This window comes from Sus scrofa, chromosome 2, assembly GCF_054392235.1.
Source record: "Sus scrofa isolate SSC_HxYL_T2T_F1_AM1 chromosome 2, Sscrofa_HxYL_maternal_Yorkshire_Landrace_v2.0, whole genome shotgun sequence".
Lineage (NCBI taxonomy): Eukaryota > Metazoa > Chordata > Mammalia > Artiodactyla > Suidae > Sus > Sus scrofa.
Genome location: NC_139384.1, coordinates 132,452,287 through 132,464,712, shown reverse-complemented (window position 1 = coordinate 132,464,712; position 12,426 = coordinate 132,452,287). Strand labels below are relative to the sequence as shown.

Genomic DNA, 12,426 nt, shown 5'->3' with positions numbered 1-12,426 from the left:
GTATCTGGACACGAGAAAAAGTAAGAGAAAGAAGGTATATTTTGGTTCATACACACATTTGAAAGAAGAATGAGCAGCAGGGAAGAATGAAAAATCTTTAAGGTCTATCTTATATCATAGAGCTTGGGAAAAGTGGGCACATGTGGCATAAATCATTGTCGGGGAACACTGTAAATATTTACTGTAAGAGTAAAGGGGGAAGTACATAAAAAATTACACTCAGCTGAACATTTAGATAAATACAGCTGCTAGTTATATGCAGAATTAAAGAAAAAAAGGTGATAAAGGAGAGACTAGGAAGAACAAGTTGTTATTTTAGTTCAGACATGAAGATAAAGAATGCAAACAAGCATATCAAATTGAGTAAGCATATTTTTGGTCTTTGCAGACAAGCACTAAAACTTATTCCTTTTATAAAATCATAAATATTGCTTTGAACCTTGAAGTCATTCTATATGTACTTGTTAAATGATGAATAAATGAATGACAGAAGCCTTGTAATTGTAATTGAATTAAAACAATTCAAACAGAAGTGGCTCCCAGGTTTTGAGATAAAATGACTAAAGGATCAGAAGAATTTGAAGAGCAGTTTCAAAGAAGGGAGAATAATGGCTCTTAAAGATGTTTATATATTTGTTCTGGAAACCATGAATATTTTAGGTTAAATGGAAAAATGGAATTAAGGCTGCAGATGTAATTTAGGTTGATGATCATCTGACTTTAATATAGGGAGGCTATTTTGGATAATCTAGGTTAGTCCAATCTACTTACAAGTATCCTTAAAATAGGGAAGAGAGAAGCAGAAGTTTCTATATCAGAGTGATACCATTACCATGTAAGACAGGTTTGAGTGGCCACTGATGACTATGAAAATGAAAGGAGGCCATGAGCCAAGGTCTGTGGGAAGTTTCTAGAAGCTATAAGGCAAAGAAATAAATTCTAGACTAAATCCCCCCAAAATGAACCAGCATTGCTTACATGTTGATTTTAGCCCATTGAGAGCCATTTCAGACTTCCGACCTTTAGAATTACAAGAGAATACACTTAGTTTGTAACAGCAGCAATGGGAAACGCATATAAGTTGTTGGCAGAAAACATGTCAGGATTTAGTAGTGGGGAAAGCACTAGTTTTGATATTTGGAATAATGACTCTGTGATTATCTAGCTGGAGAGTCTTTGGTTAACTGTTTAAATTCTTTGGGCATGAGTTTCATTATTAATTATTCCCTTGGCATCCACAAGACTTGTTCTTGGTTATATTGCTACCTCTCTGGCTGGTCTTTCTTTGGCTCCTAGCTCTTGAATATTCTTGAATTGCTCATGGTCTGTACCATTCTGACTTCCTCTTTCCTGACTTCTTTTCTAATAATTTCATTCTTGTACTCTAGTAGTTCCAATTGTCACATATATTCCTAAATGACAAGCACATATATCTACTCAACACCCCATCTTTTTTTTTTCAAATTACTTCTGTATTTTCAAATGACTCTCTAGCACCATTAGAAGCTCAGCTTGTCTGTAAAATATTTTACCATGTTTCCATTCCCCCCAAATTCCTTTTAAACATTTAAATTCCCTTCAAATAATGAAATTCCTTTTAAACATCTAAAACATCAATGCTTTAATTTTTCTGGCTAGTTAAAGTACATACTTTTATTCATTTCTCAACATCATAATTGAGAAGAGGGCTGGGAAGGAAATTAACATTTATTGAACATTCAGTATATGTCAGATATTGAAGTAAATCTTTTCTTATAGTTGAAATGGGTTTTTTTTTAATGTTAAACTGATTTCAACCCTCATTGTGCTTTTCTAAGCATTTAATTCCTCACTTCTGGAGGAGAAAAGATGCCATACAGAACAGAGATTGGTAAACTTTTTTCTGTGGAGGACCCCTTATGATTTTTGAGCCAAATATCATCTCTGTCTCATATTCTTCTTTTGTTTTTGGTTCCTTTGTTCATTGGTCATTTGTTTGTTTTTAAAAATCAATGCTTAGCTCATGGACCATTGAAAAACAGACTCATCTTGGCCCGTGGAGTGGATCCGGCTTACACTATAATTTGCCAGTTATAACAAATAAGGTATTGCAGAATTTCATCACTGTAAGAAAATATTCTTGAAATCCAGACTTAGCTGAGAAAGAAAAGCATTTTTCCCTTCTAAATTATAAATATTTCATCTATCAATAACTAGTTCTAGTGAGTCAGATATTTTTACTATTAGTTATAGTACAGAAGAATAGATTAAAGAATATTCCTAAAAGACAAGAAAAGGGAAGTAGAAAGACAATCTGGAGTTGAGAAGTGAAGTCAAAGAAAAAGACAGAGAAATGTAAGTAGTCAAACATGAGTGATCTTGCATTTTTTGAAGCTTCAAGGATAGGCATAATATAAATATCTAGTAAGATTTGGAGGGCAAGATTCCAGAAGAGAGGGAATTGTTATGTTCTCCCAATGTATAGTCCAAGAAAATCACAGCTGATTAAAGAGGTACCTTATCCCCAAAGGTTTAAATGTTTTAGAGCAGCTTTGGCAAAGGGTAGTGGTATACATGGCCTGAGATACCTATTTTAACATATTTAGCTGCTGATGGCTTTTAGGAGATTTGCAGATATCCTATATGTCCTGGAACCAAGAAGCTTGGGTACTGAAAAAGTTGGTAAGAAGGGGCCTAGTATTTGAGACAAGGGAATTTCAAAGGTTCATAATAGTTGAGTCTGTAAGAGACTGTGAACTTCAACAATGGATACAATGTTGATTCCCTGATAGACAAATTTAGCATTAGGGCATGCAGGGACCAAGCCAGAGCCTCTATTTCTCAGTGAGTATCCATAGAACAGTGTGGTAGACGTTATTACTTCTCAAGATTTAGTCAAACAGTAATGGGATACAGAAGGCCAAAAAGTTTTCAACACTCTTACCATTGTAAGGTGGGGATTGTATCACCATCCCCTGAATCAGGTCAGATTCTATGAAACCTTTGACCAACATAATGTGATGGATATAAAATTGTGCCAGTTTTCATACCCAGAACTTCAGCAGCAGGTAAATTTTTCTACCTGTCTCTTGCAACGTATGTTCTTGGAACACATCCTCTGGGAATCTAAGCTCAGCATTTTGAGAAGCCCAAGTCACAAGAGGAAGCTCCATGAAAGCACTCAGGTCAACAGACTTAGCTGAGCTGCCTGTCACATCAAATGATGTAAGAGAGCCAGGTTGGGTGTCTAACACTGTTGATCCCTTAGAAATATCTGTAACCTCAGCTTATTTACAATTGCTTCTATATAAGAAATCTCAAGTGATAGCCCTCCAACAGAGCACAGTTAATCCATAGAGACATGAGAGATAGCATAGCAATACAATGGATAATTGAAAGACAGCCCAAGAACACTACATAACTACATGGAGAAGAACTCTCCAGGTAAAACATCATGCCAGTAGATACTTTTATGAGTGAGAAATACCCTTCCCTCTATTAAGTCACCTAATTTTTTTTCACAGTTAATTTTTACTACAGCCAAACATATACTTTCTCAAAAAATGTGGGGTTTGGAGCTTAGCATTTATTAAATTATGTTCTTCAGACATGGAGGTCCCTGAGATAATTTAAGACAATCTACAAGATCAAAACTATTTTTATATAATTCTAAGATATATCTTGATATTTGTTTCAATGGTGCAAAAGCACTAATGGTCACAAAACTTCTGGTCCCTTAGTATTAATCAAGGTGGTGTCACCAAACTTACAACTCCAAGAATATTTTGCATTACATGACCTAAGGGGCTTTGCAAATATAGTTAAAGTTATAGATCTTAAGACAGGGAGGTGATCCTGGATTTCTCTAGTGCGGCCAATATAATCACACAAGCCTTTCAAGCAGGGATTTTTTTCTTCTATCTAGAAGCAAAAGAGATGTTGCAGAAGAGGAGGTCAGAGAGATTGCAAGTATGAGGATACAACATGCTCTTGCTTGTTTGAGGATGGAGAGAGAAGGGTGGCTAACAATGCAGAGATCTTTAAGGAACTGAGAGCCTTCTTGGCTGACAGCTGTTAAGGAACCAGGAATCACAGATCTACAGCCACAGGGAATTAAATTCTGTCAGCAACTTGACCTGAATGACCCTGAAATAAATTCTCCCATAGATTCTCCAGATAAACTACCAGGCTGGCCATTACTTTGATTTTACCCCTGTGAGACCCAGAGAAGAATCAGCTAAATCCAAGACGACTCCTAGGCAACACAACTGTGAGGTCATAAACTAGTGGTAATTTATTATGGCAGAAGTAGGAAACTAATACAATTGAAAAACTTTGTTACCTTAAGCTTGGCAGATATTTCTCATGAAATCAGTGGTGATATTAATGAATGTTCCTTTGACTCTGTGTAATGAAATGTGTCAGCCATATGGAAGATCTGTATAATTTATTCAACGAGTATTTTCCAAGAAATGTTACAAAACCATGCATGAGTAGGAGAGCTATTCAAATTGCAAGATACACTTGAACCCGAAAAGAGCACAACAAATTCACTGATATGGTTTCAGATTAGTTAGGTACTATTTAACTTCAAGATGGTCTCACTTGTTGAGTTGGGTTTTGTTGTGGTATCTAAGAATATCCACAATTATATACAAAGGCTGTTAGGATTCTCCTTCCTAGTCCAACAAAATATGTGTATGAGGCAGGATTTTCTTCAAATAGTTCAACTAGAACTACAATTTAAATATTTATGAAAATCCAAATATCTTCTATTAGGCCAAGTAACTAGACGTTAAAGATAATTTGTAAAATGTAAAGGAATGCCATTCTTACACTATTTTTTGGAAATATTATTTTTTCATAAGAATATTGTTTGTGTTAGTATATAATGAGATTTTACTCTTATTTTAAAATTAATGTGCATTTAACATTTTTATGTTTTGATTTATAATGCAGTAAATATCAAGAGATGATGCACATGAATATATAAACAATGCAACACGTAAGCAAAATCATTTGGGATATCTTTTTTAGAATTGAAGTGGAGTTGATTTTGCATATCATATACGTTATAGATGTGCACTCTACTGATTCACAATTTTTAAATGTTATACTCCACTTATAGCTATTATAAAATATTCCCTGTGTTGTATAATATATCCTTAAAGCTTAGTCTATACATAATATTTTGTACTTCTTAATTTCTTACCTCTACATTTCCTCTCCCCCTTCACTTCCCCACTGTTAAACACAGTTTGTTCTCTGTATCTGTGAGTTCTTCTTCTTTTGTACTATATTCACTAGTTTGGTTTTCTTGATGGTTTTTAACTTGAAAGGAATCCTGAGATCAAAACATTTGAGAAGCAATGCCTTCATCAACCCCCATTAATGCAGACTGCACATGAAGCAGGGAGGTCTCCCTGTTCTTCAGGAGGAAATGAGCTCTCTCTTCTTCTATCTATACCCAAAACATTTTAAGAAAGAGGAAAGGAAAGAAAGAAGCTTTGAGATGGGGAAGCAGTTTTGGTTTTGAATTTGAACTTTGAGCTTGACAAAAAAGTAAACCTGAAATAGTCTGTCTTTAATTGGAAGAAACCAAATTGTTTTTTATTGGCCGGGTTAAATTTACCTACCTTGGACCCTGATGCCTTCTATTATCAAAGAAACCAGAATCCGGAACATAATAAAATTAGTTTAAAAATTTGGAGTTCCCATCATGGCACAGTGGAAATGAATTCGACTAGGAACCATGAGGTTGCGAGTTCAAATCCTGGCCTTGTTCAGCGGGTTAAGGATCCAGTGTTGCTGTGAGCTGTGGTGTAGGTTGCAGATGTGGCTCGGATCTGGTGCTGCTGTGGCTGTGGCGTAGGCTGGCAGTTACAGCTCTGATTAGACCCCTAGCCTGGGAACCTCCATATGCTGTGGGTACGGCTCTAATAAGACAAAAAAAAATTTTTTTACCCCACCTCCATTTTAAAATGATAAAATTGAGAGAGTATTGATGTCATCCTTACTTAAGGGTGCCTCCCATTGCCTTCTGAGCAGTGTATGGATCCCTGTGCTGACACTACCTATGTGGTCAGTTTCTTGGCTGTGTATCTTCCACCAAAATTTTTAATCTTTTGTTTCTTAGTTTCTATTCAAGCCTGGTGATTTTATGATTCGTGAATTACAAAAGCTTTCTTTGCTCCAAAACTCTGTGGGTTTCTTTTCTGTCTTCGGAATGTCCTTTTCCTTCTGATATACCTGTGTATTTTACACTTAAAAAAGACAATTCTTATGTCACCTCTTGTCTGAAGACACTTTGATTAACTCCCCTAAGACCTCTACCAACCATGATTAATTCCTTCCTTCTCCATCTCCTTTGATATTTTACGCTTATTTCTAAATGTAACAATAAAATGTTTAGTGGTTTTGCGGGGGGGATGGTGAAAAAGAAAGTGGCATGCGCTTTTCTTGATAAATTGTGAGTTCCGTTCTTCCACTTTTGACTTTTTATTGAACTTTTATGCCTTCTCTACTCATCACCCACCCTATTCATGTTGGTGTCAGAACCTCTAGTCCACCTGAATATGTCAGTTGAAATGCACTTGTGAAAGAAACAGAAGGCACACTGTGAAGCAGGGGGAAAGAAAGGCTATTTATTTCTTAATCTTGCCCACAGCACTCTAAACCTTTGGAAGACAGGATTCCATCTCTGTGTTACCAGCATAGTTCTGGCACATTTAGATACAAGGCTGAGTAAATATGTGACTGATAAGTACCTAAGTGATAAAGTGTTTGAACTGGATAATATCTCATTCTCTTGAAAGGACCTTCCAATTCTTTAGCTTTTTTTCTCTGAATTGTCTTGCTCATTTTCTCCCTTAATTCTGATTTTGTTATTTTTATTTGTGTTTATCTTCTATCTAGAATGCTTTCATTTTTTCCATTTTTTTCCTACATTTTAAAACAAAGAAATATATAGACTTACCATTTAAAATGACATTCAATTAGCAGTTTTCCATGTAGACTTGCTATCTCCCATTCCCCACCAATGTATGCCTGGATATAGAGAGGAAATTTTATATCACTACTTCAAATAAAGATAAATAAAGTATCTCTTGCAGTTTTAGTGAAGTTATATTAATTAATTGAGAAAAATTATTAGTGAACCATTCCTGGTTTAAACGATTTTATATTGATGGTGATAAGAATCATGACAACCATAATCAAATACAGATAGCAAATATACACTATAACTATAAACACTTAGCAGCAGATAATGTTTGCTAAGCCTTTAGGAAACCAGGTATATGGTTATAGCCTTACCATCTGGGTCCAATAAACTCCTTTTAGGTTGTTATAATTATCAGTCATTTTATGAAAAATTTACAGAAGTAGGAATAAAGAAATAATAAAAATAACTATGATTGTTAATCATCTAAACATAGCGACTTTTTTTTTTTTTTTTGGATCAAGAGAAGTGTGGTTACAAACAGATAAAAGGTGAAAGAGTATGGCCCCATATGCTTTTAGTCAAATGGGATTATCCCTGTTCTTGCTTTGAAATATGGTATGTGTGGTTTAAGTCTAGGTCCAATTTGTTTTATGACTAACTATTTGGGAATATTTTTTTTTCTTTATAGTCTTAGAAAGACATTGTTCACTCAGAATTTCTTTTGTCTTAAGAATTTTCATTTTGGATTTCACTTACACGAATAATTTCACTCTCATTTTTAAAGTTTAGAGTGCTTCTCTCTGACTTGGGAAACCTCTCCCTTTATCAGCTTTCTTCCCTTGATATTTTGGGTGGAAATTCAGATATTCTGAATTCTCATTTGTGTTCAATAAAAAGAAAAATAAAACACAAAGAATATCTTCTGTCTTCTTTTATATCTTCTGAAAAGGTGGTATAAAACTTTAGGCAATACATAAGAAAACTAAGAAAATTAGATCATCTTTTTGGGTTATTACATCATGTTTCCATATTCCTATTTTAGTTATTTTATACATCAGTGGTGATAAATGATGAGTAATGAAGATACATATTAAGATAATCTCTAGGATAATGAGTAATAAAATAGTTTATAAAAAACTAAGTACTAAAGCTCCATATTATAGCATAGGTAGAAAGGGATCAATGGACCTATATGGTAATGACCAGACTAAATATGTTTTTTATGTTTTGCAAAATGAGTAAAATTTGTCTCTGATACTGGGAAAACCTTAAATAAAAATAAAGGTTATTAAATATTTTTGCAAATATTTAGAAGTGCTCAAAAAACTCAAAAGCTAAAATAAAATTAATTGCGTGGATTCTGATCCTACACTGAGGGCTACTGTGTGCCAGCATAGTAGTAAGCACTCAAGACATTACTTATCTGAACTTGACCTTTCTTATTCTGTTCAAAACACTTCTCAGGACAGGAAGTGGAGCATCTTGGGAAGGGACAGCCACAGAGCTCCTGGAAGTACATTTTATCACAAGGATTATAGGATTGTAGTGCCTATAAATGTAGGGATGTAGGAAGATTGGAGCCTGGAGGAATTTTAGCAGCACTGTGAGCCCCAGATAGCATTTTACTTCTCCTCCTGTTCTCAGTGATCACAACTACAGTAGAAAATTCATACTGGACACTGAGCATTACTTGAACCCTTGCATATAAGCCTGTTGTACTTTTCAAATCTAAGTGAAGCTTTTCACCAGGATAAGAGTACTGATCCTAGCTCTAAGTACAGATCTAAGGTCCATCTCCCTCTGGCCAAACACTGGATCAAGAGTTTTTCTTATTTAAATAACAGAAAGAATTTTAAATTTAAAACACAAGACCAGGAGTTCCTGTTGTGGCTCAGTAGTTAAGAATCTGATTAGTATCCATGAGGATGCGAGTTCAATCCCTGGCCTCACTCAGTGGGTTAAAGGATCTGGCATTGCCTCAAGCTGCATTGTAGGTTGCAGATGTGGTTCAGATCTGTTGTTGCTGTGACTGTGACATAGGCTGGCAGCTACAGCTCCGATTCGACCCCTAGCTTGGCAACTTCCATGTGCCATAGGTGTGGGCTTAAAAAGACACAAACAAACAAGCAAAACCAAATTAATCAACATGGAAACTGAAAACAAATACAGCATGATAGGGGATATAATCCTAAATATTCTGATAAAGAGTATTTCAAAACTTATTTTCACTATAATACATGATGATATGGTCTCTACTAAACAGAAGAAAAAAATTAAGGAATTGTTAAAAATGAAAAAGAATTGCAAAGAGACTAAAATGATAGTGCACATGAGCTCCTTACTATAGTGGGTAAAGAAGGGATCTGACATTGCAGAAAATGAATCCAGGATGTGGATGATAAGCTTTAAAATAGAAATAAAAGACACATAAAAAGATAGGAGATGAAAATGCAAAGTGCTAATAATGGCATCCAACCTAAGACTTTTCTTAAGACATTCAGGAAAACTACAGTGGGGAAAAATTTCAAATCGGTAGTATTCACTATAAGAGAAACTAACATATACCTAGTTCCTAGATCATAACTAGCTATTCTAGTCACTCAATATTTGCTGAATAGATGAATCAAGGAAAGACTGATTGATGATAACTGTTTTCAAATGGTAGTAACCAAATGGGGATGGAAGATATGTTTTATTGGCCCATCCAATGTCACTCAAAGAAAAAAATATTAATCTAAAGTTGAGATAGCATGATTTCTGATTGTCTCTGGAAAAATTAGACTGATGAGGCACAACTTAGACCTCATTTCCAAATGGCAACCATTTCTTAAGTTTGAGTAGCAGCTGCTTCCTTTTGGTGGGGCCTGTGTTTTCTGTCAGGATCCACTTCACTGTTTACATTACTTGTCTAGACACTAGAGTTATTGGCGTTTATGACCTTTGCTTTAAACAAAGAAAAGGAATCAGTAAGAACACAATAAAATAGCTTAAAACAACGCAGGTATATCTGAAGAGAGGTCAATGAGTCTAGACACATTCTGGCAAAACAATTAATTACAAAGATCTAACATAATTTTTTGAAAGCATCTGTGCTAAAAATATGGTTTACCTTCCAAATAAGGAAAATTGGAATGAATTCAGAGTTTTACTCTTTAGCAACAAATAGAAAATAATGGGGAAATAACTGCAAAGTTTCAAGAGAAAATTTTACAATTTGTAAAGTTATACTGAAGTTCTTTTTCTGAGTGTCATCTTTCAAGGAACAAAACCTTAGAAACACATTACCGACATGTTATTGAAAAAATATATGTATATATGCATTTATGGTCAAGTAAATCTCAGGAATAGTGAATGTTTTGTGTAATAGGATGGAGGTGAGCTTTGAAGCCATTTAAGCATAAAACTGCCTAAATAATTATTGCCTGTATGGCCATGACAATAAATAGTAATATCAAAATAATTTTGAAAATAGGAAACAGTAACACAGACACATATCCCAAATTCCAAATCCCATACTAACAAAGGTTAAAAAAAATAGACTTATCATCAAAGGGCAGTGAAAGCATGCTGAGTTATTAATTTTATATAAAAAGATGAGATTTAACAAATACCAATTGGTTCATGACTTTGATAGGTAAATTCAGGTTAAAGGATGCTTTTGAAAAATTTAACACTGAATGGTATGTGCAAAATAGTAAGCAAACAAAACAACACAAAACAGTATTGAGCTGAAGATATATTGTAGAATGCTGCACACTGAGCACCTACTTTTTACGAATAGGTCCACTTCTGTTGGCTAACCCATTTAATTCCTAACTTACTCATACTGAGATAGATACTATTACCCCACACCTTTAAAACGAAGAATTTTGGCAATCTGAAGAAATACACCTGTCTAATACTAGATATCATGAATATTCAAACCCCAGAAACATCAAGCTAGTCTTCCCACTAAGTGACAATCTCTAATTCACTTGAGACAACTCAACAGGCAAACTCAGACTAATGTCAGGTACCAACAAATCAAGGACTCTACCCGAACTGAGAAAGTACCTGTCTTTGAGTGACATTTCTAAAAGAACTTTGAAAGTGTGTTTGTAAGAAAACAATGGAATTTTGTTTGATTTGTTTACAATTATTTTAAAGTTAGTATTTTTATTTTAAAAAATCTTTCAGTGAGTATGTGGTTTGGGAGTGGAGATTATAACCATTTCAGTGCTTTAGACATGAAAACAATGTTTACCTGGATCAATGTTCCCCAAATTGTGGTCTACACATAATTTATATTTTAATCTTGGCGGGGTAGGGGGATAAAAATGTGGGTAAACCTAGCCCTACCTTAGACGTCTTGAATTGTGATTTCTAGTGGTAAAACCTAAAAGGCCAAGGGTTTATCATGTTTCCCACGTGGAATTTAATGTACCCTAAAATGTGAAGATTAGTATTTAGATGAAATCCAAAGGAAGCTAGGCTTTTCCTAGGTAGGTAGGTAGCACTTACTCTAGCTTGTCTGTTACAGTTTTGGGTAGGCGGCTTCTAAAGTAACTCCAAGCTGACCTTCCATCTCCCATTCAGTGTCAGCTGGACCCTGTGACTTGCTTCTACCCAATAGAATGTGACAAAGTGATGGGATGTCACTTCTGCGATTAGGTTACAATCTAATGCTTAGGCTTTGATTGTGCCTTCTCTCCCTTTCCCTTAGATGTGCCACCCTGTGGGAGGCCAGCTGCCATGCTGTGAGGCACACCTGGGGAGGGGGCTTGGAATGAGATTCTTCACCCCAAGCCAGCCTTGGAACAAGGGTAGCCCCTGCTGACAGCTTGACTGCCACCTTCTCATGAGGACCTTGAACCAGAGGCACCCAGCTGCACTGTGCCCTGGCTTCTGACCCATAGAATCTATGAGAAAATAAACATATAGTGTAAGCTGCTAAATTCTGGGACAGTTTTCTGAATGGTGTGTGGCTAATGCTCCTTTGTGGCGTAAAACATAGAGTGGTTCATTTGGATTCTTTAGATCCCAGCTGTTGTTTTTTTTTGTTTTGTTTTGTTTTTTGTTTTTTTTGTTTTTTGTTTTTTTTTCTTTTTAGGGCCGCACTTGTGACATATGGAGGTTCTCAGGCTAGGGGTCTAATCAGGGCCACAGCCACACAGGATCTGAGCTGCATCTCCAACCTACACCACCACTCATGGCAATGCCAGATCCTTTTCCACTGAGCGAGGCTAGGGATCGCACCTGCAACGTCATGGTTCCTAGTTGGCTTCGTTTCTCCTTCCATGTCTTCTTCAAGATTCCCATAATCTAGCTTCCTCAACTAAACTTTGGCTCAAATTGTGTATATTCAATTAGGCCAAGTCCTAGACTAGGTCAGCATGGATGGTAAACCTGGTCTCTCATCTTTGAGATCCAGGTAGACTAGCACAATTTGCTGCCATTTATGCCATTTCTGAACATCACTAAAATTCAACATGTCTCCATTTAGCTATGTCCCAAAGGACCTTTGA

General features: G+C 35.6%; 1 protein-coding gene and 1 long non-coding RNA gene across 3 annotated transcripts in view; one reads left to right on the top strand and one right to left on the bottom strand.

The window, feature by feature from the left end:
- Window positions 1–12,426, bottom strand: part of LOC110259775 (uncharacterized) — a 1,242,567-nt gene that overhangs the window by 141,140 nt on the left and 1,089,001 nt on the right. Inside the window, exon 2 of one of the 2 annotated variants that reach the window (XR_014838624.1) lies at window positions 6,956–7,026. This is a non-coding gene — a long non-coding RNA (uncharacterized LOC110259775). Of the gene's footprint in view, window positions 1–6,858; window positions 7,027–12,426 lie in introns of those variants that run through there. The other variant, XR_014838625.1, reaches the window with a different exon arrangement.
- DTWD2 (DTW domain containing 2) overlaps window positions 1–12,426 on the top strand; it is a 1,117,698-nt gene that overhangs the window by 988,066 nt on the left and 117,206 nt on the right. The window lies entirely within an intron of this gene.